Source organism: Myotis myotis, unplaced genomic scaffold (genome assembly GCF_014108235.1).
Source record: "Myotis myotis isolate mMyoMyo1 unplaced genomic scaffold, mMyoMyo1.p scaffold_m19_p_6, whole genome shotgun sequence".
Lineage (NCBI taxonomy): Eukaryota > Metazoa > Chordata > Mammalia > Chiroptera > Vespertilionidae > Myotis > Myotis myotis.
Window position 1 is genome coordinate 6165857 of NW_023416368.1, and position 21293 is coordinate 6187149.

A 21293-nucleotide genomic window follows, 5' to 3' on the forward strand; every position below is an offset into this window, starting at 1 on the left:
GAAACACTGATGTGAGAGGGAAACATCGATTGGCTGCCTCCTGCGCAGCCCCTACTGGGGACTGAGTCCACAACATGGGCATGTGCCCGAACAGGAATCGAACCAGCAAACTTTCAGTGCGTGGGACACCCAACCCATGAGCCACACTGGCCAGGGCCCCACTTGCTCTTCATTCACGAATTCATTCACTCACACACTTCACTCCTACATGTACATCCTCATCCGTCCTCTTGAATTCAAAGTCTGCAAGACACCTATGGGAGGAAAGAACCTCTGTCCTTGAGGGGCTAGCTAGAAGCTTCCTGGAGCGACCACCCAGGAGGCAGAGGAGGAAACAGGGCTGGGGGAGGGGGAGTGGGGGAGGGGAGGGAGGGAGGAGGATGCTCTGGGTCTCGAAGGAGAAGTCAGGGAAGACTCCACAGAGAAGGTAATGTTTATGAACTTCATAAAAATGTGTTCTAAGCAGAGAAACAGCAAAGAAGAAGGCTGGGAATGCAGGAGGTCGGGAGGCGGTTCTGCAACGGTAAGGAACCCAGGGTGGCAGGAGGAGCAAGACGGGTGCCAGGCGGGAGACATGCTGAAGAATCTGGACTTGGTCCTGATGGCGCCGGGAGGCAGTCATGGGTTTGCAGCAAAAGAGAGACGTGCTCGGGTGTGTCTGGGAGCGTGCAGAGTGTGGACTGTGCCTGTGACGCTAAAGGAGGGGCTGCTGCAAAGCCGGCAAATGGTGGTGAGGCAGCTCTGGTCGTTCCCGTGGAGCTGCCGACATGACTTCTGCCTCTTGGACTCTACCTCCCACCTCCAGCCCGCTTCCACAGCTCAAGGGCAGGGGGAATGGCAGGGGTGTGGCAAAGGCTGACTGCGCTCTGGTGACACTGGTTTCATCCTCTGGCATTTCTGCAATCCAATTTACCCCGTAATCTCAGGCAAGTGGCTGAGCCTCTCTCTCCGCGTCTGATTCATTAGCCATAAAGAGAAAAATCATAATCCAGCACAAGGAAGCTCTGAGAATCAAATGAGAGGGTGGATACAGAGGTGCTGCGAAGAGAAGACAGTGCTACAAACATTTAAGGTATATAATCACAACAGTAATGGGCTTCTCTGTAGCTCCAAACATCCACCATTGCATCCATCATCACCATCGTCGCACCAAGGCTGGCTGCACAGGAGGCCTGCCAATGCAGACTGCCTGTGTGCCCAGCCTCCCCGGGGAGAGGCGAGGCTTCGGCCTGGTGCTGAGCATCATGTGCAGGTCACGTGTTCCTATGTATAACCTACAAGCCGCCCAAAGTCATAGAGCCACAAATTAAATTGACAAGCAAAACTAACAGATCCACGGAGACAGTCTAAAATATTATGGGCTTCACAATGTGAAGGCAGAATGGATATTTTAATGGAAAAGATTAAAGTTAGAGGTACCAAACTCCTCCAGTAACTGACAAAGCATCCTGGAGTGATGTGCCAATTACTTTCTACGGTTCTCCCGTGGATTCATTTGTCTGAATGCATGTATTTATGTCTGTAATAAGTAAGGGGATGTTTGAATAAAACACTTTTCTAAAAATAAAGTTAGCTAAAATGGATGATTTTTTTTTTTTTTTTTTACCCTTCCGGAAAAATGGAAATTAGTGAGCAAATCTGCTCAGATGGTACTGACGTGGCAGCTCGTTGCCAGAGTTCTTTTTCCTGAAAATTGTAGAGGGTGCGGGGAAGAGCTCAACCTTGCGGCCAGCTCCTTTGGAGAAGGGCCCGGCATGGAGGAGCACTGGGTGGGATGAGTACTATAGAGTCCTGCCCCAGGACGGTGATGTGAGAGGTGGGAGCCTCTCTGTGACGGCAAGGAGAGCGCTCTCTGAATGGACCAGCCCCCGGGTCACAGAGCACCGTCGGATGTGCCCAGTTTCTTTACTCCCACTGTGGTGGTCCTCCCTGGCGTGGCCCATGGAATCTCCTGGCTCAAGGAAGTGCCCCATTTCGTTATTATGTACAGATAACTCAGACTGTTGTCTCCTCATAATCATCTTACTTCACTGAGAGTTACAGTGAAAAAAATTACCTATTATAGTAAATAGTTCAAAAAGTATCCCTACATGTCAACCAGATGCATGGCAGACTCGCTCACAGCCTGGTGTGAACAAATCAATTTGTCATCTAATTTTTTTAAATTATGGGGGGAAAAAGTATCCGTATTTGGTCTGGCACATGTGTTAGTATGGATTTTTTAAAAAATATATTTTATTGATTTTTTTACAGAGAGGAGGGAAGAGGGATAGAGAGTTAGAAACATTGATGAGAGAGAAACATCGATCAGCTGCCTCTTGCACACTCCCTACTGGGGATGTGCCCACAACCAAGGTACATGCCCTTGACTGGAATCGAACCTGGGACCCTTCAGTCCGCAGGCCGACGTTCTATCCACTGAGCCAAACCGGTCAGGGCTTAGTATGGATTTGGAATGACGTGCTTCTGGTCTGAAAACTTGTAATCTTCTAAACAAAGCTACTCTACAAATACCTGTCCTGGAAAAACAAAACGAAGCAAGTTATGTTACCCGTGTCTCTGTTCACGCCTAGAGCCCGCTGCTTCCCCCTAAAATGTGGGGGCCACTCTCCCTGCACCGGTACTAACTCAGTGCTTCCTGCTCCACCTCCTGCTGACAGAGTCCGCAGAGATGTGGTGTCTGCTGGGTGCTGGGAGCATGAGGGAGTGTCCTCTGTACCCCCAGTGCCCAGCATGGCATCTGATGCACATCAGAGCTGTAGGAAAATAGCTCCTGAGTGAAGAGTGAATACATGAAAATGAGTAAGTGAACGAATGGGAAAGAATGAGTGACATATCAAGTATAAAGAGCTAAAGATGAAGAGCCTGCTGATCAGGATAGAAAAATGGGCCAGGCAAGGGTAACCTGTCTTGTCCAAAGTGGTGGAAGGCGGCTTTGCTTTAGACCAGTGATCTTCAGCCTTTTTCATCTCATGGCACACACATAACTGACAAAAAATAAGTATAATTTTGATTCATTCACACGGGACACCTATTGTTGTGTTGGCTGTTGCCATTGCTTTATTTGACTATCTAAGGGAAAAGAGGTCAGTGTCCCATTGCAGGTTTTAAACATTCTTGCATGAAAGAAAGGACAAACCTAAGAAAAGGTGAGACCAAAGAGAAAGTGTCCATGTGCCCAAATCTAGGTGGGGTGGGAGGAGGGTGACAAAGCAAGGATGACCAGGGCTGTGTCCAAGAGGGTATGCTTGCAGAGTGGGGTCCCTTAATTGTTAGGCGGGGGTCTTCATGGGAAGAGGGGTAGCATACAAAATGACCTGCCCCTCTGGCCAAGCTAGATGGGCCTCGGTTTTGATGTAATGAGTAGCTGAGGCTTTGAGGAACAACCAATACTAAATGCAGCAAACACTCAAGAGCTGCTCTGAGTCTCAGGGATCCTTTGGCAGAGGACCGCGTGCAGAAGGCCAGGGAGAGGGGAGGGTCCAGGCCTGGGAGAACCTGAGTGCTGCCGAGGGAGGAGAAGCTTCCAGGGTTTCTGTGCTTGGAAATAGGGGAGATGCTGTCACTCCCACGTGCTGGGGCTGAGGCCCCGGGCGCAGCCGATATTGAAATGTGATCCTTCTCAGATTAGATACCAGTCATCTTTAGGGAAAAGGAATCAATTGTTCTCTTTGTCTGCTGCCTACTGATGTGGTGTTAGTGGAATGCTATAGAGAATGAAAGTAATAGACAAATAAGCATATATTTCCCTGCCTGCATTAACTAAGCCTCACCATCCAAGTTACATTAAATCTTTTAATATCTGTGCACATTAAGTACACTTGTAAATTCTTGTATGTCTTTGTAGCCTCATAATAGAAGCAAGTATTTAACACTTTAAATGAAAAAAAAAAATCAAATGAAACACAAGAGGAGGTGAGCCTCTTTTTTAAAGAAATAAAATTGCAATCAATTATGGGTGACCCCCTCTCCCCTGCAAACTCATTTGGGAGCCTTGACTACTTGGCCTTTGCACAGTGTGAGCTTTGCTTAAAAAAAAAAAAAAAAAAAAAAAAAAAAGGAAAAGCCTTCTTACCAGTAAAGTTACAGCAGGACTGGTTCCCTCAGTAGCTCTGGTCATATGTTACACTGCATGTCACATCTAAACTGACAGCACCCTCCTCCTCCACCCCCTCTTACGGCAAGTTAAGGGATGTCTTTTCTCCAAGTGATAAATGACCTAGAATATTTCAAAACTCTTCCATCTATTGTAAAATCTAAGGAAATACACAACCTAGTTCTGCTGTTGTTTCAATTTCCTCCATTACCCACATTACCCCTAGTTCTCAAAACATTCATTTGAATCATCATTTATTGGGGAAAGAATTACCTGCCAGTCTCCTAGCTTATAAGAAAGAAGATAAAGTTGGAACGCAACTTCAGGATTAATTAATTGAGAGGACTGCATGCAATGTGTCTATTCTGAATGTTACAGCACACATCACAATGAAAACAGTTTTATTTTCCATGGTTGAAATAAATTATCATAAATAATTCATTCCGATGGCAGAGATGTACTGGAGAGCAAGAGCAACGAAATTGACTACACTACACTGTGAGCCTCGTTCTTGAATCTTCATTATCCATTGGAAACTTTTTACGAGAAGTAAATCATATTTCAAGTGGCTGCAGATCTCATAAAGCAGCTTGCTGCATTAAAATACAACCGGGGAACCCGGGGCCCTGCAAGGCTGCAGGGTCTGCCACTCAGCTCCAGCTGGGAAACTCTTTCTTCCTCTTCTCTTGCTAACATCAAACAGAACACTTTTCAATTTGAAGTGAAAATTAAGCATCACTTGTCAAAACATCATCTCAATTTCCTCTGGGTAGGAATGGTGGGGAAATGTAAGGAGAGGAGCAGCTTTCAACTCCTCATTTCCCGCTCATTTTTATTCAAGTGAAACTTATTTCTATTTCATGGTCCTGCGTGATTGACTGGCCTATACTAGCCCCTGGGGGTCCCTGAATTAGCCAACAGGTGTGTGAGCTCAAGGGGGACTAACGAAGGCACAGGTGCTCTGGTTCTGTCTAAAAGGATCAGTCTATCTTCAGAGGATCTTTAACTTGAATCTTAACAAACGCCTAGAGCAGTGGTTCTCAACCTTGGCTGCACATTAGAATCACCTGGGAATCTTTTTAAAATCCTGATTTCTGGGCCCCATCCTCCGGAAATTCTGTTTCTTTGTTACTAATGTTGTGGCCCCACCCCATAACAAAGAAACAGAATTTCCGGAGGAGGAGGCCCAGAAATCAGGATTTTAAAAAGGTTCCCAGGTGATTCCCAGGTGCAGCCAAGGTTGAGAACCACTGGCCTAGAGCATCACCGGGGAAGGAGGATCTATTCCAAATAGGAAATAAAAGGAGAAGAGGCAGGAGGCAGGGCTTGGCATGAGTGAGGAGCAATTAGCTCCTGTATCGGAAGCTTTTGAGAGACCTTCTGAGTGGAAAGAAGTAGAGCTGAGGGGGGGGAGAGGCTGGGCTGAGTCCAGGTTATAAAAGGCCTTTCAGGTTAAATGCAGAAATGAGTTTGGGCCAGTGCATAAATGGGAGCCTTCAAAGGATTTTTGAATATTGATGAGGCTTTTGATTTGGAGCAATAGAGGACAGGGAACTGGAGAGTGGTGGTGGATGGGGCGGGGGCTGGGGGGGGGGGGTGGAGGCAGAGAGCACAGTGGCAGTCATGGCAGAAGTCCAGTGGAGAAGTGATGGGGGCCTCGGCAGCAGACAGAGAAATGGTCACGGTTCTTGACTGCACACCCCATTTCCTTCCCACTCAATGAAGTTTCCTCAAGAAACATGACCTGATACCGAAGCTGCACATGAATCCTGAGCTTTAAGAGCACGGCCTTGAGGTCCAGGCTGCCTAGGGATGGACAAGGGGCTGGGCTAGGCTGCCGATGAGTTCGGGGATAAGGAGCAGTGACAGGAACCCCAAGCAGAGGACGTACGAATGCATGACAGAGACGACAGCCTCATGTTGATATGAAATGTTCAATGATCAAGTAAACCCTAACTGAGGCCACTCCAGCCCAGGGAAGGGAGGGGAAGCGGCATGCTACTTTACTGAGCAGCCATCACAACACGGCCAATGAACATCATATTTCACAACAGAACAACACCAGGCATAATGGCACGAGGGCATCTCCCGCAGTCATCAGAGCGGAGTGCGATGAATATTGTATCTCATAATAAATATATTATCCCTGCAGTAGGAGGTTCAGGGCTTCACGGCCTCTCATCTATCACGTTCCCCCTGATTCGTGAAGGGATTTGGTTAGATGGACATAAAACCCTTCATAACCAACGGGAGGATTATTTCACTCATCATGTTCAGAATGATTAGTTGTGGGGAGAAAAGTATTTTTGTGGAAAATTCATGGGCCCTCAGAAGCATTTTCCATTGAAGATGAGTCTAGAGTTCACATTTAACCCGCAGAGGACAGCGTGCTGCCTTTCAGGTTTGAGGGTTTTTATTTATAGTTGTCTAAATGGCATAGCAAGTCCTGGCCAAGAGGCTTGGAAGGTGACTCAATGATATTACTGAGATTTGGAAGCTCTTCTGCCTTAATAATTACATAGGGATCCTAAGAAATGATAGTGACTAAGAGTGCTGGGAACTGGGCCTCATTCCTTGATGCATTCAGACATTGACTGACCACCTGCTTTGTGCCGGGCTCAGGGTCAGACCCTGGGGATGTACAGATTTGCAAGGCACAGCCCTCCAAGAGCCCACAGTCAAGTAGAGGAGGAAATACAGAGCCTTTAAACAACGATAACACAGTAGAGGAAGGGCCCCAAATATATGCCGGCACAGGAGGCTTTGAGAGACCGGAGGAGGCTGGCTGTGCCTGGGGTGGGGCAGGCAGGGACACTGAACTTGTAGAGAATAAGCAAAGGTTGGCAGTCAGGTGGGAAGAAGGGCAGTGGGTGCAAAGGTTTGGAGAAGTGTTTGGGGGACCAGAGGCAGTTCTGGGGGGCTGGGGAGGGAGTATGGGGAGTGCTGGTGGCTGAGGAGGTAGACGAGGGCCAGGTCTTGTGAAGGGCCTTGTCATGTGCTAGAACATGGGCTGTCCTGCAGGAAACGGGGTACCATTCACGTTGAGGGAATCTCCCTGGCAGTGATGTGGAGGTGATCTGCCAGTCTAACCATTCTCCAGAGGGCTGGAGACTTTCGAAGCCCGACTCAGCTGACTTCTTCCAAGAAGAGGCACCTTTTGGCTGTTCTGGGGCTGCGAAACCAAAGCCAGGTTGCCTGCTGGGCTCCTGTGCCCTGTCAGGATATAGCTGGGCACCTGCCCTGCTGGCTCTGTTGCCAGTACCCTGGGAAATGGCACTGCCATTGCTTCCCTTGGCCACAGCACATAACTTAATAGTGTCCCCTGTCAGGAATGGTTCTCTTTGTGAGGAAGCTTTTTATTGATGTTCAACCTTCATTTTCCCTTTCTTAATATTATCCCATTATGCCAATATCCATTGTGCCATGCTAAGTAATTCCCTTTCCTCCTTGGCATTTACATCTTCCAAGTATTTATAGACTTATCAAATGCCCCATTTAGTTGTCACTTAGGCAGGCTATACATATTTAGCTTCTTTAATCTGGCCCCATAAGCCAGCCCTTCCATTCTCCTAAATCACTTGAGTTACTCTCCTCCAGGTCCTGTCAATTTGCTTCCAGCCTCTGTATTACAGGGGCTTGGGGAGAAGATGGGCTGGGAGGGATGAGAGGACAGTATCTGCATAGGGTGGGGCTTCTCCCTTAAAGTGCAGACTGCCTAAAAGCAGGCCAGGCCCGTGGAGCGAGGAATCCTGCAACCATTTCAAATCAACATTCCATTCTTAGCTCTTATTATGTGCTAGCTGCACACATGCAACGCATGCACTGAGCTCCTACTGTGTGTGAGACACTGGTACAGAACTGGACAAAATGTGGTCCCTGTGGGCTTACAGTATATGATAGCCTCAGGATTTATACATCTCTCATTGCCCACCCATCCAGTTGTTTCCTTCTCACCTTAATGGTCTCCAAGACATGATCCCTAAATGCACTGAACTCTGAGTAACACCTGAGTTCCCCGAGTGGACCTCCTCTGTCCCATTTATACAGATGCTGCAGAAGTACGGCACCGACACAGCTCCTGCTTAGGGTTTTCATTCTGGTGAGACTCTTCGGCACTAAGACACTTCTCTTCAGAAGCTGCACTTTCCTTCGCTGTCCCCCCTGGCTGCTTATTTCATGTTCTTTGCTCATATGACCTCAGCTAACTGTGCACATGAATGTTGTTCTCCATGGCACCAGTGTTCCAGTTATGGAGTAGGCTGAGTGGAGAGCTTGAAGGCAGTGAGTCTTGGCTCAAGTTTTGGGGATTCTGGGCTTCAGGACGGAGTAGATCAGCTACCTGATCCTGGGGACCAGTTTAAGTAAGGTATAGAATTCGCCAGGCTGAGGTGCTGGTATCCTCAAAGAGGTGAAGTAACTATTTCAAGGACACAGGTACGAAGCACTTAACTGGTATTCCAAGCCAGGTATGTTGGCTGCAAAACCTGTCTGCTCTGATTGTTATAAAGTAGAAAGTGCTTGCATGGCTAGCTTCAAACCCATGAAACAGGAGGTCATGGTTCGATTCACAGCCAGGGCACATGTCTGGGTAGTGGGCTTGATTCCCCAGTAGGGGGTGTGCAGGAGGCAGCTGATCGATGATTCTCTCTCATCATTGATTTTTCTATCTCTCTCTCCCTTCTTCTCTCTGAAATCAATTAAAACACACTAAAAAACACATTAAAAAAAAGTTAAAAAAATAAAGCAAATAGTCCTCAACAAACATGGAGAATTTGCAATAAAACAACTTTGAAAGGAGGACAGAGTTCCCTCAGTCTGAAAACTCTGCATCTGTATTTTTCTAAGCATGACAAGGGAGACAGAAGAACATTTAAGATCTCTTTTGGTTGCAAATCATACAAAGCAGGATGAACTCACAGAAGGTCAAGGATTAGGAAACCTTGTTCTTCACACAGGGATCAGACTGCCATCTAATGAAGTCTTCCCTTCCATACTATATAAGCTCACACCTGCCCAAAGGCTACTAGTGTTGGTTAAACTTTCCCAGAGTTAAGACAGAAATGGATATAAAGCCTCGGTTCACGGCTCCAGCCACTAATATACTCTGGGAATATTTCACGTAGGTTACCCTTCAAGTACGTGAAAACAAGCAATAATTGTAAAATGAATAAATTATGCCATCATTAAACCAATCCTCACTTTATAGTGTTCCATTCTTTCAAGCAATTCAAAGAGCTTCTCGTACCACTCATTCCCAATGCACTCAGAGAAAGAAGGCAGGAGGAACCCTGCCATTTACCTGCTGCCGCTCTTGGACAGGGATGAATGGATAAGAAATGCCAGGAAGGAAGGAAAGGCTAAGGCCCTGGGAAGCCTGGTGTGGTGAAAACTGTGTATGATCCAGAGATAAGAAACCCTGCCTTCTATTCTAGACACTGATATTGACTGGCTGTGTGACTGGGGGCGAGTTATTTTGCCTCTCTGAACCTCTGCATACTTTTCCCATACAGGTACTGAGATTAAATTTGTTCATGTACCTATACTCCCAAGTTAAAAAATATCCATATTGGCCCTACCTACTTATTAGGATAGAGACATCAGGCATGCAGACATTGTAAACATGCAAAGCATCATGGAGTTGATTTTCATTCTTGCCACTGCAAGGTGATGCCTGAGTAGGCAGGAAGAATAAGTGCAAAAAAGTCAGTTTGGGGCCAAGAATCAAATCCACACCATGCCCCGACCCAGGCCAGCGAGTGTTTGTGACCTTGACAATGTTTGTCACAGAAAGAACTCGGAGGAGGGCAGGATCCATGGACGGGACTATTACCGTTAGGAAGACCCGGGTAATCTGGCTGTGATTTCAAAACCAAATCGTTTTGTGCGATGAAGTCTTGGGATGGGATTTCCTGGGAAGGGTACTGCTCACATTTATAAATACGAACAGCAGAGATAAGAACAGAGAGGCACAAGAAGTGACTGCTGCCTGCACGCTTTTGCAGATAAATTTGACATATTTATTGAATGCCCTCTTGGTTGGGTGAGTCTACTCATTAGTTCATTTTGTCCTCACAACTTCCTTAAGTCAAGACTCTTGGCTGTGAGGACAGCAACTGCCACAGACAAAACTCAGGCCTAAAGGGTTGACTTGAGGACCCCTGGACCAGCAGAGTAGCCGGAACTCTGAAAGGCTTCGAACCAGGGAGGGGAAGCTGGCAGGATCTGTCTGCCTCTGGAGCTGCCTGGTTTCCCATCGAGATTCTCAGCAGGTCTGCCTTACTCTCTCGCCACAGACCGGCTACTTCTCTGAGCATGTGGCAAGGAAGCGGCAGCCCATGGCTCTTGATTTTTCAAGTCTTCAATTCAGGTGAAGATTAGAGGCTGACCAACACTTTATTTTTTTTATGACCAACACTTTAAATGCCAACTTCTCAATCTAGGGAAGACTAACTGAGGCAGTTTGGGACAAGGGTTTACCTCTTGTCCACTTAGTTCCCCAAAAAAGAGGTCCTCAGATTAATCAAAAACATATGAATGAATGAATATTGTGTCTCCCACTGCCCACCCTCCATCCCCACCAATCCGGTTTCTAGTCCATTTAAACGTAGCATCACAGCATGGTTAAGAGCACAGGTGCTGCTGCTTATTAGCTGCATGACACTGGTGAGTTACCTGACTTCTTAGAGCTGCAATTACCATAGTTTGACTATAAAATGGACATAAATATCTGCCTCACAGCGGGACTTAAATAGAAATATGTATGCATGTGTGTGTGTGTGTAAAGCACTTAGCACACAGGCCTGGCATCTGATAATTATCAGTACTTCTTTTTCATCACCATCATTCTCCACCATAATTCTGTTTGAGTCTCAGGTCGCCCTTCCAATAGTGACCTCTTAGGTCCTGGAAACCCTGCAGAAAACAAGCCTTCTGTTACAGGATGGAGGAAGAGTCTAGATCTTCCAGGAAGTGTGCAGGCCCTGCCACTCTGCAGGGGTAAGGTAAGGAAATACTCCTAACCCAGTGTGTTCTGGTTAACTTAGCCTCTGTGACACCCACGCAAGTTTAGGATTCTTCTGGTGAGCCCTGGACCAGCTTGGGTGTGACTCCAAGATGATCTCAGGTAGCCCCTCCCCTCCATCCCCACCTATTACAGAAACGCTGCTTAGAGCAGAAAGACTGCACTGGTGTTAAAACTTGCGGGTGCAAATAAAATCCCAGGTAAGTTCTGATTGTGAAGTATGGATGAATGCTGCTATCTGTGCTGTCAACATAAAAAGGCAGTATCATCCGAGTTGCTTTCATTTTCTGAGAATTCTTTAAAAACAAAAACCACTGAGAGTCAGCAGACAAAACTGTCCCTTTAGACCAGCCGTGGGCAAACTACGGCCCGCAGGCCGGATCCGGCCGTTTGAAATGAATAAAACTATTGAAAAAAAAGACTGTACCCTTTTATGTAATGATGTTTACTTTGAATTTATTAGTTCATACAAACTCTCCATCCATGCTTTTGTTCCGGCCCTCCGGTCCACTTTAAGAACCCATTGTGGCCCTCGAGTCAAAAAGTTTGCCCACCCCTGCTTTAGAACATAAATTATTAAATATTTCCCCAGAGCTGGGGTCAGTATTTAATCTATGGATTAGCAATTTTCCTTGCAGAAGCTTTAAAAAAGGTAACATTTAGTGAACTCTTTTTTTTTTTTAAATCCTTAATTTACAGTAATAGCCAATTATGCCAACCACCATTAATGAAAAGGCTAAAAACCATCTAGCATTCTGGGTGAGAGTGTTGTAAAGCATGCCTAATTACTCCTGGGCCAAGCCTATGTTCAACTCTGCTTTTTCCTTATGAAATGTCCATCTGCTTTACATGAGTGTGCAGGAAAAGGTATGGCCATTGTTCACTTTTTACAACTCCTTTGATATTCTGAGAGCATTTGCCACAGACTAATAGCAAAACTGACTGTGCTAAACTGTAGATAAAAGAATGATGACAGATTGCAGTCCCTTTAATTCATACAGAAAAACACTTGGAGCCCCTGGGAATGCCACAGCCAGCCACTGGCACCCAGCGACTTCATGCAAAGTCACAAACTACATCCTAGTTTTTAGATTAAACACAAAGGTTAATGGACATGTGATCTATTTATTCCAAATTCTCCTTTTATCAAGAGTGAGCTCTTTTTTTTCGCTCCTTGGAAAACATTATAATTTCCCTGTTCTATAAATATACAAATATAATTGTAAAATGACATCATTCTGTTTTCATTTAATTACTCCTGAAATGCTTTCTATTTAATATTCATTACGCAAAAGCTAATTTAAAAGAGAAAGAGATGCGACTTATTCAAAAAGATGTACTGTCATTCACAGCAATAGTTATCTAATATACAGAAGTTAATAAAGCAGATTAATCTACAAGTCCCTTTAAGCCATTCTTGAGTTTTGAACAACTGCCTCTTTGACCTTTCACCTTCACGCTGTGCACCAGTAGCAGGTGCCAGCTGTACAGAAATTATGGCTGCGCATTTGAAGGCAAAATCTTTTCTTACTTTGCTTCTGACCAGCAGCTGACCCTGTAGGAGTGATTGTTTCTGGTGCCGGCCTAAAGGCTACATAAACCAGTAGCAGATAAACAAAAGGCTACATATACCAGCTGCCTTGCCTAAGGGTACCATCCTAGGCTGACACCTCCACTCCTTCCCCAGCGTTCCAAATCGCTCCTTGTTTGTTTCCATACATGCATTTCATTCTGGTTATTTTGTGCAAGGGGTGGGCAGGGGTGGGCATAGGAGAAAATCCCCTAAACAACAACAAAAAACCATCCCTTCCCTCGAACTTGACTTCTGAGTATTCCATGTCAAACTGTGCCATTATGATGCTAATCTAGGTCTGATTTAGCAACTTTAATAAGAGGCTAAACCCTCTTGTAATTAGATAATAAAATTTTATTATGTATTTTAATATTAAAAGTCTTAAAATCAAACTCTTCAAATTATACACTGGTATAGAACTAAGGTACTTAAATATCATAGCCCCAGAAAATGGGTACCCGAAAAAGCACATTGTGGCTAATTTTTCATTCTCAGAAATGTAAACATGGAATTCCTATGTGGTGGCAGCGAAAGCTCCAACACTCTTAATTATGTGCAGGGAAGAATGAATCTATTCAAGGATGAAGCACACTGTACCATTTCCAGCAACAGCATGAGATGGCTCTGACAGTTATTTCTTGGATACAAATTACACAAGTATAAAAACAATCCCCATAATGATTAAATGCAGTTATGTACATAGGAGAATACCAGTGCAAATGGTAACATATTTAAATGGTTTCCCTTCATTAAAAAAATTATATATGATATTAAACCATCAATCACTGCTGAGGCACAGGAGTTTAAATGTATTGTCACTGGCTGAAATGAATGGCTTGGAGACTGAATTCTGGCTCACTCAATATGGTGTCTTTGCTGTTGCTTAGTCACCCAACTCTCTGCTGGTTTGGGCTACATCTGGTGGATTCCATCCCTTTCAATTAATAAGGCGAGTTACGCTATCAATGGATTACATCTTTAAACTGTGCTTGGAGGAAGAAAAACACACGTCCTAGTAAAACACACACACAAAAACCCTCTCTGTTCTGTTAATCATTTGGAACTATATTTGAAGTATTTCTTTCTTCACCCATGTTTAGAATGAAATTTTCTTGTGGCATTTCAGCAGGGTTATTATATAGTATATAATAATATTCTATACTGATCTTACGTTAGCATTGCCATTTAGCTTAGTATGTAGTAAGTAGCCTACGACCATGCCAGATTTGATACCTAAAGTCACTGCCTGCAGACTGACCTTCTGATATCGAATGTGGTGGTTTGTTTTGCAGACAGTCATTGACTATCACAAGGTGCCAGGCTCTGCTAGGCGCGGGGACAAGTATTAAGATAAACAAAGTGTCCTGTAAAGATAGGGCATTATGGTTATAACACTAATTTGATGATTTATTAATCAAGAATGGCTTTCTGTTTTAACTGGATTTTCTGTTTTAAAATATCATGTTTTGGTTACAGTTGAAATAGTCATTCAACAAATAATTCTGTAATATAAAGAAAATCAAAGTGGCAAAGATAGAGTTCATAACAGGATTTGGACTAAAATCCCCCTTCTAGCCCTAGCTGGTTTGGCTCAGTAGATGGAGCGTCGGCCTGCGGACTGAAGGGTCCCAGGTTCGATTCCGGTCAAGGGCATGTACCTTGGTTGTGGGCACATCCCCAGTGGGGAGTGTGCGGGAGGCAGCTGATCGATGTTTCTCTCTCATCGATATTTCTAACTCTCTATCCCTGTCCCTTCCTCTCTGTAAAAAACCAATAAAGTATATTTAAAAAAAAAAATCCCCCTTCTACAGATAGACAAAAAATTTATAATATCACGGATAAGATGCCATTTAAATGAAAAGTTTTTAAAATCATAAACTTTAGTTTTCTAAACTGATCTGTAGTGGGGTGGTCACAGGTTAATCATTCCTAAGACTTTTATTCCCTTTTGGACTTCCATTACCTGGCTGTTACCTAGATACTTCTGTCCAGCCCTGGTTCTTTCTGATATTCTGAATAATTAGATTATACACACACACACACACACACACACACACACACACACACACACACACACATTCTCTCTCTGTTTCTCTCTCTCCCAAACTGAAGTTTATTTTTGCCTCAAACAAATTTGGTTATTTTGAAAATAAGATTTCTGAGAGGTGTTCACTGAGTTTCATTGCCTGTTTATTGCATCCCTTCTGTATACAAAATAACTGCATCCTTTTAAAACAACTAATTAAAAAAGTGTGCTTCAAAACTATCAAAACATCAGAGAGAAATAAAAATACCATTGTGGCAGTGCCACACGAAATAGTGTGAGAAGTACAAGGGTCCCTGCATCGGGAAGTCTCAGTTTTGAAATTCTCTAGGAGTATATAAGAGACGGAAAACTGGTAACCAGGCATGTAGTACTGACCTGCAGAGGTCATTGATTTTTAGGGAGAGTAGAAGAGAGAGGGAAAAACAGAGAGGAACATCAATGTGAGAGAAACACATCGATTGGTTGCCTCCTGCATGAGCCCTGACCAGGGGGCGCAGGCTGGGGAGGAATCTGCAACCAAGGTACGTGCCCTTGACTGGAATCAAATACGAGACCCTTTGGTCCGCAGATCGATGTTCTATCCACTGAGCCAAACCGGCTAGCGCTAGTGGCCTATGTTTTAAAATCTGGATTTCTGGCTTCTCTTTGTGGGGAAATCTCCATATATCTGGCAACATTGAGTCTTACCTTCTTACGGGAAAGCAATTCGCTGGAGCTGTGGATGCCGCCCCCTTTAGACAGGGATGTGTACTCAACTCAGGTGTCGCCAGGCCACCTCAGCCAAGGTTTCTGCTTGGCTCTAAGGCACCTGAGATTGTCCAATGGAAAGGAGAGGCAGAGGGAGGCTCGGAGGAACCCAGGTGTGAGTTTCAGACTTGGTAATGTGAGAGGACCTAGCTAATGGTACTCAGTGGTAGAAGCTTCCTTTAGAAAAGAGAAGCTGTCTATAACCAGAAAGAGATGGAAAATGGTATCCTCTACTGATGAATCAGTGATAAAAATCAGGACGTAGCCTATGGATGTGCTGGATATAGGGGCTGGATGCAAAAAACACTTGTTCCCCTGAATTATTTCACAGCTGCCATACTGATTCCATCCTTGAAAAATCAGGTTAGAGTGAACCTCAGGAGCTACCTCAAAGGCATTAAAGGACCGTCACAAAGGAACATCATGAGATGGCTGTACTACCAGACTCTGATCTCCTCCAGGAGACATGCTTACTAAATGTTACACCCCAAGGTGTGGCTACAGAATCAGTGATGGGGTGTGGGTGTAACAGAGGGGAAATTGCTGGCCCTGCCTCGGTGGCGGGAGCACGGGCTCTCTGTGCCAGCTGGCAGAGCGACCCTCCTCTCCCTTGCCCGCTGCCTCTGTGGGTCACTGCCCATCTGTTTCGTCCCGGCTGCAGCACAAAGTTGAGGTGTAGGATGACTGCTCTGAATCACTCTACCTTAAGGATGGCCCCGGTGGGACCTACTGGAAGCTCAACTTGCCTCATTGCAAGTGCCTAAGGCACACATACTACTTCCGATTTGTCACCCGCCAACTATCACTTTATGGTTAAGCACGTGAACTCTGGAGTTGAACAGAGTGAGGCTAAAGTTTTAGTTTTCCCACTTATTGCCTATGTGGCCTTGGGAAAGGTACCTAATCTCTTCGTGCCTCAGTTTCTTTATCTGTAAAATGGAGATCATGTCACAGAGATACTATGATGACAAAATCAGATTAAATGGGTAAGAGCTTAAGCTAGTGCCTGCACACAGTGAGCAGTTATATTTTGCCAATATTATTTCTTCCTAGAAATAAACACATAGCATACACAGAGGCTGCTCACAGCAGCATTTGCAAAACAACTGTGTCATGACAGGGAGGTCCTATTTTCCACTTTTGCTGATAATGACCTCTCCCTTGCTTCCTTTAAACCTTTCAAACCACGCTATCTCAACTGTCTTGTGAATGGCCTTTCAGTGTGTGTTTCTGATATCAATCTACTGCCATATTTTTTTATAATAAAGTTGCAAATCAACCAGACTGAGCTAATGGGTCATGTGGAGGGCACAGTTTCTATTTAGGGTTCACTAGAATGTCTTTAATAACATTAGAAAATCTGGCTAATTATTTTTTAAGAGGCTAAGAGACATGAATATATTTCATCTGCTTAAGTGTTTCCCACTGTGCGAGTCTTGCTAAGGTTCTATAGGCCAAAATCTCAACATCAGTTAAATATGCGGCTGCACTTTCCCCTACTTACTGTTATGGAATGGAATCTTAAGTATGAAAGATGTCTTGTATAGTATGTCAAAATGTTGAGCAATATCGTTTCAATCTAAACACAGAAATGAAAAAAGAGCAGATGATTTCCCTTTTGCTGTAATTCACTTTGGGATGTATGTCATAAAGAGCACTATACAAAAGCAATTTTCATTGATTGACTGACTGATTGAGGAAAGGGTGAATGTTGTTTCAGTTTATGTCCCTACTGAAGTATGATTCTTATAGCTCCTGACAGCTCTTCACAATTTGTAGTTAAATGCCAGGTTAGTGCAAAAAGAGAGGTTGGGGGAGGGTGGGAGAGAGAGGTCATAATTAGAACATTTTTGGGTTTTTGGTACTTGAGCCAAATAGTTAAATAGATGTGGGTAAGATAAAGTCAAAACTAAATGTTCTAACTCCCCCATTTAACGTATTTAGAGTTTAGAGAATATAATTGCTAAAAAGACCTTGTTAATACCAGGTAGGTCAATCACAGAAGCTAATCAGTAACACTGCTGCTCACACAGTCCTTGTTCTACTTCCATGGAAGGCATTGCTTTTTAGGTGCGATTACTTTAAAGAGAAATTCTAACTTAGAGAAGCTTTCAGCCTCAGTGTTCCATTCTGATTATCTGGAAAGGAATTAGTCACGTCTTTGAAGTGCCCCTATAAATCTAGAAAACTCACTCTCTCATGTACCAACTTGGGCAAATCTTCCACTCTGTGAGATAACTAAATAAATGCTGACCTATTGGTTATTGATGGAAACACTTAACATGACTAGTGATAAAATGGAAACAATTTCACAGAGAAGTTTGATCTTAGCAGATCAGTGCCTACTCACTGTTCCATTGGCCTGTTCTTAAAATTTTGGTTTATCTTTCTAATGACATAAAAACACATAGGGGATTTTTTCTTTTTTAAAAAAATACTTTTATTGATTTCAGAGTAGAAGGGAGAGGGAGAGAGATAGAAACACCAATGATGAGAGAGAATCAATGATCAGGTGCCTCCTGCACATCCCCTACTGGGGATCGAGCCTGCAACCCAGCATGTGCCCTTGACAGGAATCGAACCTGGGACCCTTCCATCCACAGGCTGACCTTCTATCCACTTAGCCAAACCAGCTAGGGCAAGGGATTTTTTTCTTAATATGTATAAACTGGGTTTTTCTCAATTGTTAAGACAAAACAATGCTGGTTAGACAATAATTCTTACTTGAAATAGAGCCACTTAATTATAATGCATCTTCAAATGGACTACATTTAATGCTTGCAAAGTTAGATTTGTTTGCAAAATATGATAGATGGCTTATTTGGAAAATGTTTTTAAAAACACTGAAGATCTAAAGCCACATAGCAGGTCAAAATAAACACATTTAAGGTGAGAGGCACTTAAAATGTCATTCCCAGGCTGCTGCACACAAATGGAAGGCCTATTAAGATGCTAGAAAACCCTTTAAGTGGGTTCCTGCTTCATTTGCTATGGAAGCTTCAGGAGATAACTTTTGCAATTTGGAACTGACACTCCTCATGCAATTATGCTTCCAGCAATATAGATCCAGGTTGGGGGGAAAAACAACTCAAACTAGTAAATAATTGCAGTATCATTGCATCAGTTTAGTTTAAAGAGCTGACAAACCCTCTCTAAACTCCAAGCACAATTAGTCATTAGGGTCTAGTTTTTCAGCACTGTTAAGCAATTTGTAACCCATTCCTTTTAATAGGGTTAGGCATTACTTAACGGACACAGATGCCTTGAAAACTGAAACCTCCAGTTATAAAGCAGCAACCTTGTTCATTACCTCCTGTGATAGGCAAATCATCTATAAAATCAGCATTTAATGGGCGACCAATGAATAATCAATGGCTCACTTTTCATCTGAGTGTGAAAAGGAGAATAATCTAATACAAAGTCCCTCTGGTAAGAGGCTGAACCTTGGGCTCTGCTGCTCTTCAGGGCTGATTTATAAAGTCTTGGGAAGATGATGTAAACAGATGATCAATGGGACCCACCCTAGCTCATAATAACCCCCAACTGGCCCACTCCCTCTTTTCCGAGTCCATCCCTCAGGCTATGAGCGCTGTCCAGCTAATTCTTCCCACTCCTCCTGCTGCTTTTACTCCGGCCATCCGTTCAGTCCAGCCGACTCAGAAGTAATTTTATACGCAGCAGAGAGCGGGTGGAATTGATTTTTCACTCAGTGCTCAGTTCCCATCTGAATAATTATCAATTTTACTGCCTCATAAAGGGAAGAGTCAAAATTTCAAATCAATTCAAAAGAGCTTTTGAGATGACAGAAACTGTGCATAGAATAGAGGTCAAAGTTGTCAGTGACCTAAGGAGATGATGTCAGATAGTACTATGCCCAATAGTTGACATCAGAGGCACTCAAGATGATATAACTTAGTGCTAATGCAAATCATATTTATGCTGACTACCAGATACCAGTCATTAATATTTAAAATGCTATCTGAAAGCCTACATTCCAAATAAATAGAATGTATTCCACTGTTAATAAAGATATATCACTACTTAGTCAGACACTATAAAGTAAAGGATTACCAAGTATTATTAACACACAGAAATTACTTAAACCAACAAATGCATGGTAATTCTGAGTAAAGACAAACTTGATTGTCTCCGCACAACTATGTTACTTGCTCTTCACTTTTGGACAGTACTTGTCTAGGGCCACAGCCTATTGATTTTTGCTAAAATTTTCCAACTTAAAAGTTTCTGCCAAAGCTTATAGGACAATATTGTGACCATGGCTGAGTGCTGGCAGGAGGGATTTGGTGGTGCACTTGTTGCCTGCCATGGTGGGGTGGAGACTGGGTCTGAACCCTGGCCAATCCATGGGTATTTATTTTCTCCACTGGCTACAGGTTCTAAGTCTGTGGTTTTCAACCTACTCCTTGCAAAACACCTGAGGGCTATGACACAGTCCCAATAAATAATATCAGAGGCTTCTGCAGTTGGGTCGGTAGGGTGCGGGGAGGAGAGGTACACCCAACTCTTGATAGAATGTGTATTTGGAAAAGGCAGTCTAGGTGAATCTGCAATCTTATCCCCACCAACTAGTCCCTAGAGGACCAAAGGTATAATCGGCGAGGACTTGGGCTTTTGAGACAAACAGACCTCAGTTCACATTCCACTTTCCGGTTAATCTCTGAGCCTCAATGTATTCATCTATAAAATGGGGATGATAATATCCACATTTCAGGGTTGTTGTGGGAGTCTAAAAGAGAAGACTCCTCTAAAAGTCCTCTTCTCCTATGTCACTCTGTCATATAATAATCAAATTCTAACAGAACCTGTCTCTCTGTCCTGCCTGACAGGAGCCTTTTTAAGGAGTGAAATTACGTTGTATGAGTTTTTTTAAAAAAATCCTCACTCGAGGACATTTTTCCATTGATTTTTAGAGAGAGTGGAAGGGAGGGGGAGAGACACAGAGAGAGAAACATCGATGTGAGAGGACACACCGACTGGTTGCCTCCAACATATGCCCTGACCAGGCCAGGAATTGAGTCTCCAACTGAGGTACGTGCCCTTGACCAGAATTGATCCCGAGAGCTGTCAGTCCGAGGGCCAACCCTCTATCCACTGAGTCAAACTACCAGCCAGGGCTTATGAGTCTTAATCGCTCTTGTACCTTGTACATAGAAAATCCTCAACAAATGTGAGTTATCTTCTACTATCTACTGTATCACCAACATGTAATAATTCCAGGGTCATACCAAATAGTTACAGGCCTACAGCCCTTTACTTAGTTACACACAATCTTACTTATACCCCTCCACACCAGGAAAATAACTGGTTAACTGAGACATCACCACCAATAAAAGTTCACATAATTTCATTTAAATATTGGCAAAAATTAACAGCCAGGAAGAAAATCTCTTCTATGGCTGTTGTCGCATCCTATTTCATCAAGAGTGACATTTTCTATTGATTGCAGGAAACGTCTTTGCTAGTTAATGACCATGTTAAAGCATTTATATTTGCAAACCAGACTATAATGGAGATAATCTGGCAAAATAAAACAACTAGAAGCATTATAAAGATATCATTTGCCAAATCTAGTGAAACTGGAAAATATCATAGTGATACAAAAATGTCATTTTTTTGGAAATATTTCCAGCATGTATATTTCTTTTTATCCATGCTGCCACTGTGATTTGCAGAAGTGAGTTTTTAAAAACAATATTAAACTTGGACCTAACACACATTAGCCCATCAGAAAATACATTTGACAATAAAAAAATTGTGGCTTTATTACTTATTTTTAAACTAGAGGCCC

At 43.6% G+C, this 21293-nt stretch overlaps 1 protein-coding gene across 2 annotated transcripts in view; it reads right to left on the bottom strand.

Moving 5' to 3' along the window:
* The window catches only part of RANBP17 (RAN binding protein 17), a 231505-nt gene that overhangs the window by 4204 nt on the left and 206008 nt on the right, over window positions 1-21293 (bottom strand). The window lies entirely within an intron of this gene.